The sequence below is a fragment of the Phoenix dactylifera genome, chromosome 1 (assembly GCF_009389715.1).
Source record: "Phoenix dactylifera cultivar Barhee BC4 chromosome 1, palm_55x_up_171113_PBpolish2nd_filt_p, whole genome shotgun sequence".
Classification (NCBI taxonomy): domain Eukaryota; kingdom Viridiplantae; phylum Streptophyta; class Magnoliopsida; order Arecales; family Arecaceae; genus Phoenix; species Phoenix dactylifera.
The window spans coordinates 30,549,468-30,557,380 of record NC_052392.1 but is presented as its reverse complement, the minus strand read 5'-3'; positions in this window follow the sequence as shown (position 1 = coordinate 30,557,380).

Here is a 7,913-nt window from a genome sequence, read left to right as displayed (position 1 = left end):
ATGCTTTTGATGGAGGAATAAGGTAATTAAGATGGAAGAAAAAAAATAGTCAACAAAAAAACTAAAAATGGAGAAAAAACAAATGAATAAGTATCTCAATAAATCAAGAGTCTCGATAAATTCATTTATTGAGATCAAAAAATCTTCAAGACAAATGTATACACTATCATGCCTAGGATGCTAAAATATACAAATGTATATATAATTAGAATTAGGGTGCAAGCAATAAAGAGAAAAGAGAAGGAGAAGTGTAATCATATGGTCACATTAACTTTTACTCTAAAGCCGCCTAATATGGTTGGAAATAAGATTATCGAGACACTAGAAGTAATATCAGAGGGAGTTCTAGATAGTAATATTTGGCGAACAAGGATTCATGCAGCCAACTCCAAATAATCAAAAAGACAGATGATTATAATTATAATTATGCTAATTAGTATTGTATGTACTATTTTAGGTAACACAATGCAATATTATATCCTAGAATAGCATCAGCATTCCTAAAACATGTAGTATCATAATAAAAACATAATTCATGTTAACTATCACAATATGGAGCCGCATTCCATCAAAAGAGGATTTGTTTACATGGGAAACTTTGAGCCAAAAAACCTTTCACTGATATAAAATACAGATTCCCAAAAAACAAGAGCCAAGAGATATACTATAATACACCCTACAACATTAATACTCCAATGAAGCTATGCAAGAAAAAGAGTCAGGTCTACAATTCTAGCATGAGACATTTCAACATGCAATTAAAAATAAAACAAAATAAATAATTTTATTCACTAGTTTTTAGAAGTGTAAAATCAACAAAAGGAATTCATTTCAAAGGGGAACATAATACCCATGCTCATCCAGATAGTGCGTAATATAGAAGATTGTTCTCATAAAAATTGATTTGGATACCTAATAGATATATGTCTCAATCTACTTATTTTTTTATAAAATAGGATATGGATTGAAGGATTCTTCACGTGCATAGCATGCGTGCTATACTAGTTTAAAAAAAGTTTAATGAAGATTACAATGTGATTATTTTAAAAGTCAACGGTCAACCATGCATTCTAGATGAAATAGTTGCTAGTTTGTCCATGTCCCAGATTTAATTTTTAGTATTGATAATTTAATATTCCTTTAAGTATATAGAATAATAGACTTGTCAGTGATACCTAGAAGATCATCATCAATTTTCGACTATTGAATCAGGACTCTCGATGGTCGACGATTAAAGATTAAGGCAATTAATTTATGGGGTCGGTGCGCAGGTGGTAGATTTTAGGATTACTATTTAATTATTTATTTATATACTTCACTGTTATTGATTGGTAGAACTCACTTTATAAGATGAGGCCGATGACATTGGTGTTTGAAAAGATGCCAAGAAAGATGAGATTTCAGATATTAAAAAGAATGAGACTTAGGATCTTATACAAAAAGGTGCATAAGGTGAAAACAAAGAGTAATGGCTCTACTCAACACTACAAAAATGGGCTTGTAGCAATGGGATCCTCACAACAGTCTATAGTTAATTTTGATGAGGCCTGTAGCCTAGTTGCAAAGTTAACTATAGTCAAAATGCCTGTTTCTTTTACAACTAGGTAGTAAGGGTTGGCCTTTATGGTGGTAGATAGATGGAAAGAATGGTTTCTTATATGGTTAACTTGACAAGAAAATTTATATATAGAAATCACCAAGATTTGTTAATTTCTCTCATCCTAAGTTTGTTTGCAATCTTAGAAAAAATTTGTATGGTCTCAAGCATGCACCCGAACATGGTAGAGAGAAGTTGTAGAATATTTATAATTTTGTCGTTATTCTTTATCATCTGTATATTTTAAGTTTATTTGTGAAGCACGCTAGAAAGGGTGTGATGATATTTTGCTTTTACACTGATAGCTTGATAATTATCAGTGATGACATTGATGAGGTCCTAGTTTTCTAAACAGCTATCTTTAAGTTTTTTAATAAAAAAACTTGGTGAATTGAGTTTATTGGTATTAAAATAGCTAAACTAAAAGATGGGTATTGTTTATCAAGAAAATATGTTATTCATTTATTGAATAATTATGGATCACCTAATTGCAAGCATATGTGCATATTAAAGTTGAGCAAAGAGTAAAACCAGATTCTTGATGATCCTACCATGTATAGATAGGTTATAGCAGTTTGATTCATTTGACCATTATAAGATTAGATATTGGTTATGCAGTTATTGTTAGCCAATATATATAAAGTCCTAATCAGCCACATCTTGATGCAATTTTATAAACCCTAAGGTATATTGCTAAGACTAATGCTTATGGTATTGTATATAATAATAATTCTTTAGTTAAGTTAGCAAGCTTTGCAGATATACACTATGCTAGTGATGTGTGTACATAAAGGTTTACCTGCTTATTCTTTAACTTGTTATATCTTATTGTTTCTAGGTGCAACAAGAGGTATTCTACTATTGTATTGTCTATGACAAGAGGTATTTTATTATTGTATTGTCTATGATGCTACCATGATCGTAGTTCAAGTGTAGACTTGGCTCACAAGATTGTTTAGTGATTTAGGTCAAGACATTGATTATATTGTTTCTATTTATTGTGATAATGAGAGTGCTAATTGATTAGTAAGAAATCCGATGTTTCATACAAGGACAAAGCTTTGCCCTTTTTTTTTTTCCAAAAGATTGGTAGTCACGTAGTTTAAAGCTTTGTGTGGCAAGCTCAGTGTTGTTAGCATGGAGTTGATAAGCCATCACAAACTCCTAAAGCATTAATTAGATACTTTTTAAAGCTAATAGAAGTGTTGGTTTATGTTAGTTGAGTCTTAGGCTCAATAAACACAAAGTCTAATTCCATTGGAAAGAAAATTATTAATATATTTAGATAATAATAATATAATAAGTAAATTACATAATTTTTTTTAGATTTACCTTTTCTATACTTATACCCAATAGTTTGCGAAATCTACACATACACCTATTTAAATTAATGGTCTTAGTGAAACCGTTTGCCTCATGTAAAAAGTTAAAATTATCCTTTGGTAGGGAGGAAGATGCACACGTTTTCTTACATTCTTGCATGGCTAGTGTGTCACTTAAGATTATTTTGGTTATTTTTGAATTTTTTTCTGATATGATATTTAGATCCCATTTAAGGTTAACGGGTTGACTAAGTTTCTATTAAGTTATAGATAAAGTATTGGATTAAAATAAAACTCAGGTGGGTAACCATAGGATTTTCAAACTATTAGGTATAAGTATAATTTACCACTAATCTTAGAGATTTTTTGTAATTTAATCTAATTGTTAATTGGATTATTTGGTGCTACAAGTGAAGGGAAATTATCCCGCAAAATCCGATAAAATCGGATGCCAGGTCAGAAAATCAGTTTTAAAATTTTATCTATTTATTTATAACAGGTATAAATAAATAACATAACTATATTATGTTTACCATACCTCGATCCTGCAGCGGAAGATGGTCAAGGTACTCAGGAACAGAATCTGGTACAGGGCCAAGTGCTGGATCAGATACTGGATCAGATGCTAGATCTGGTACTGGATCGGGAACTGGATCTAGAACTGGATCTGGTGTCGGATCTGGTACTGATGGATCTGGTGCTATGCGAGGCCCGGATGTACGGACCCTCTACTTCACACGCACGCCAAGAAATGCAGGAAGGTAGGATGATGTCTGTATAGTGCAAAAATCCTTTTGCAAATAAACCCCTGGAAGAAAAGAATTTCAAAAATTCCTTCTTCCCTTTTTCTTTTCTTTCTTTTTCTCTTTCTTCTCGTTTCCTTTTCCTCTCTTTTCAAGCTACTCAAAAGATCATGAATCTCCCCTCTCCCCAGATAAAATCTCTAGCAAAGAATGAAGAAAAAGCTAGCCTATTTATAGGCAAAGACAAGGCTGAACCAGGGAAGAGAAAACGCCAAAAGGGAAGAGTGAACGCCAAACGTTTCATGATTTTATTGAATTTTTTGAACCGTTTGATTTCAATTAAATCAGTCCTATATTAAAGAGGTTTCAAATCCGAAGAGACGTGTCTATAAATAAAATTCAATAAAGAGGGAAGAGGGAAGATCAAGCGGCCTTCGATGTGTTCGGAAGAAGAAGAAGAATGCGGTCCACGGGAGAAAGTTTGCAGAAAATTGGTCCATGGACCGAGGAAGAAACCAGAACGTGTCATTCAAATAGAGGGGCAAACTAGTAAATGGGTTAATTCAAATGGGCTGAATCAAATGGGCTTGGGTCCATTATTGATTCTAAACCAAATTGAAGACCAATTTGAAAGATTTTGGATCCGAAAAAATTCCACATGAATCTGATTCATGTGAACTCCAATTAGTTCAATTTTCAGATCAATCCGAGTCACACTTGGACTAGAATAAATATGGAATAAATTCTAATAAAATCATCATTAAGCCCAATTACATTCATTTGAATCCAATTCAAAAACAAACTCAACAAATGAGTCCAAATCAATTTCAATTACATTAATTGAAACTTGATTAAGCCAAAATACAGACATAATTAAATACACATCCATGAAATTCAGTATGTACCTCATGTTCAGTGCTAGCTGAACATAGACAAAACCAAATCTCAAATGACCCACAATTTAATTCTCAATTAAATTGGATCAAGTCCTTCCTACTTAACTTGACTTATGTGCGTGACTCCGATAGGTTCGAACACTAAGCCGGTAGTACATGAACCACTCCATGCACTAATCGAGGTGACCATCTAGCAATGATACCCGATGTCCGGATAGGTCGAATATGCAAAGCAACATTCAAGAACCCATTCATATGGTTACCGCATAATTCATCCTTTTGACCAACGATGCTCAAGATGACCTAAAGTGAACTGTCACACTTTGGTCCGGTCATCCATATTGTATTTCAATTAATTAAATTCAAGTGACCAATCACTTGGTTTACCCTGGCCAAGGTTTTACTAAATTGAAACACAGCGAAACATCAACTCCTATAATCTGGAGCGGTCAATCCCTTCTTGACTCATACACAGACTTCGCGAGTACTTGACTGCACCTAGCAACTTTTCAATATCTGAATTAGAAATTCAGATCGTTCAGTGCCAAAGTACAGTGAGTTGCTTGCAAGTCACCGTGATAGTCTCAGGTCTAAGGGATACTTATGCCCATATGCTTTGTGAGCTAACTCCTGACAGTGGAGTGCTCAACAGGTGAGTCACTGTTCAGTGACGATGTACTCCTACATCTCACCTATATGCCATACCAGTGTCTCCACACTCCTTGGTTAAGAGGACAACCAACTAAATGGCATACAACGACCTATACTTGACATAGCTATTGTCCAATTAATAGCTTGTCAATCGGTCGCGAACCAATTTAAGGACTAAATGATAAAACCTCCTTTATCCACTAAATTAGTCCTAAGGACTTCATCACAATACACAGGAGTTCCTATTTGAAGATGCAACACTTGTGATGAAAGGAATGCCAGAATAAATTTTATTATTCATTAAATAAAACATATACATTATTCTTACAATAAAAATTGGCTTTGGGACACAATTCCCAACAACAAGATCAAAATATTATTTGATATTTGTATTGTTTCCTTTGTGAGATATTATTTAGTTCCTAAAATCAAAATTCTTTTACCAATTGTTCTTTCAAAATAATTTGTACCATCTAAAAGTTATAAGTATATAGTAATCTCACTAGAATTTTTTTATTTTTTATTATAATAGTATAACAATTATTGTAACAGTCTTCGATAACTTCAAATGAAACATTCCAATAAATAACAAAATGACCCCTAGTGAAACTGTTATTGGCCATTATATCAATTATAATGGCCAATATTTGCCCCATGTGATGTGACTTGGAATTATTAAATTAAAATTAGTAATAAGTATTATAATGGATATTTTGATAATAAATAAAGATCATATTATTGTCTAAATCACTGCTTAATAAAAAATATTTTTTGAACAACACAAACACTTTTTGAGCAAAATTTTGAAAATGTTACTTTACTAAAGGAATTGTGGGGCCAAAGCTGCAATAACTATTTTCAGAAGTTACTTATTAATAAAAAATAATTGTTCACATTTCATATAAATGTTAAAAGGAAAATATTTAAAAATAAAATTTGAAAATATTTTATTATAGAATCATTGCAAATAGCAAATAACACATGTTATTTGTGGCTATGTAACACTAATAACCTATTATAATAATTATTATCCAAAAGTAGTAGGCAAATGGAAGAAAATTTCTCTCTCACTATTCTACATAGAGTATAGATTATATCGGCAATTAATAAAAATGATGACGGAATTGGTTAAACTTTTGTTGCTCATCATTCTTATATTTACTTGAGGATGTAATACGGCGATTATCTCATTTAGTAGAAGGTTCAAGTTTAATAATATAACGAGTTAAGGCTACCTAATTCTTATCTCAAAATAAGTATTGCTCTTATTAGATATAGATTACTCATGTTATTTTTCCTCAAAAATTACTCTTTTGCTTTCACTTATTTGGGCTCATATTCTCTAAGAAAACTTAACACAAACTCATAACTCCATGTATAGTGTACTTCTCTGTTGAATACTTTAGGGCTATACTTACCCATTAAAAAAAAAAGAAGGCAAGAACATTATCTCAAAAAAAAACAAGAAGCAGGAAGCAAGAACAGAAAACTCAAAATTCTGGATTTATTGTCTTTGATTGTGATCTACATCATGTGGTCAATTTGAATATTCATAAATATTGCGGATGTTCTTTTTGAGTTTATGTTATGTTTAGGATGCCGAAAATTGTACCACTCACTGTATTGGCCTGTGAGATTATAAAACAACTTGTCATATCGAATGCAAAAAAGAAAACGGACTGAGGAAAAGCACACACAAGAAAAGAAAGAAAACATATTCTATATAAAAATTAAACTCGGTAAGCCAGTCTCTTAACACACGCTAACGGAGATCAAAGTCACGCATTTACATGACCTTTCCCGGTGCATGCATGGATTCCCAGTTTCCTTTATGAGGTAGCGCCTTGCCACCAAGGTGGTGGTACGGTTGGAACGGGGTTAAAATTTCACCAGAGTGGCTTAGGTTCGAAACGCGCGGACATCGATTAAATGTGGAGATCGGATGCCCCCCGCCTGATCTATCCGGTGGAGCCGCCATCTGGTCCGCCGATACTGAAGTGGTGCTGGGGTGACGTACTCATATGTGGGGCAACCTACGGGTCGAGGAGTGTATGAGTAAAGGATAGCCATCCCGTCTACCCGCATCGAACATTTTCTAGTGGAAGGGGGGCCCAGTAGGGGCTGCTACGCGGACGGAGTTTCACCTTCTCCTCCCCCCCCCCCCCCCCCCCCCCCCCCCCCCCCAAAAAATCGTTTTACCCAAAAAAAAAATAGTACTCAAATGATCAGATCCATCAATGAGCGCTCGAGACAGAAACTATATTGTACACTGCATGCATCACATGATGGGGACTACACCAATTATAGACATTTGTTCATATAATCCAATCACCGAAAACGAGCGCTTGATGAATGAAGCCTACAAGTGCAAGCATTTATGACCGGTGTGGTACACCGCTATATAGTGCACATGATGTAAGGTATAATTTCTCAAAATTTCCGAATAAAACTTTTTTGTATGCGGACAGTTTTGCTATGCTTACCGAGGATAGGGGTTGCATCTTTTCTATAAGAGAAGAATTCATCTTCCTTTGCATGCAACACCATTGATCGCCCATCACACATATCTCAAAGTGCTATGAACTCTGCAATTCAACTGCTTGCATGGATCTATGATTGATCGATGATACAACAGTGGATTCGCATGAAAAAAAATGGATTCGCACGAAGAAAGGTGAATCCTTTTTTCATGCCAAAGATATAA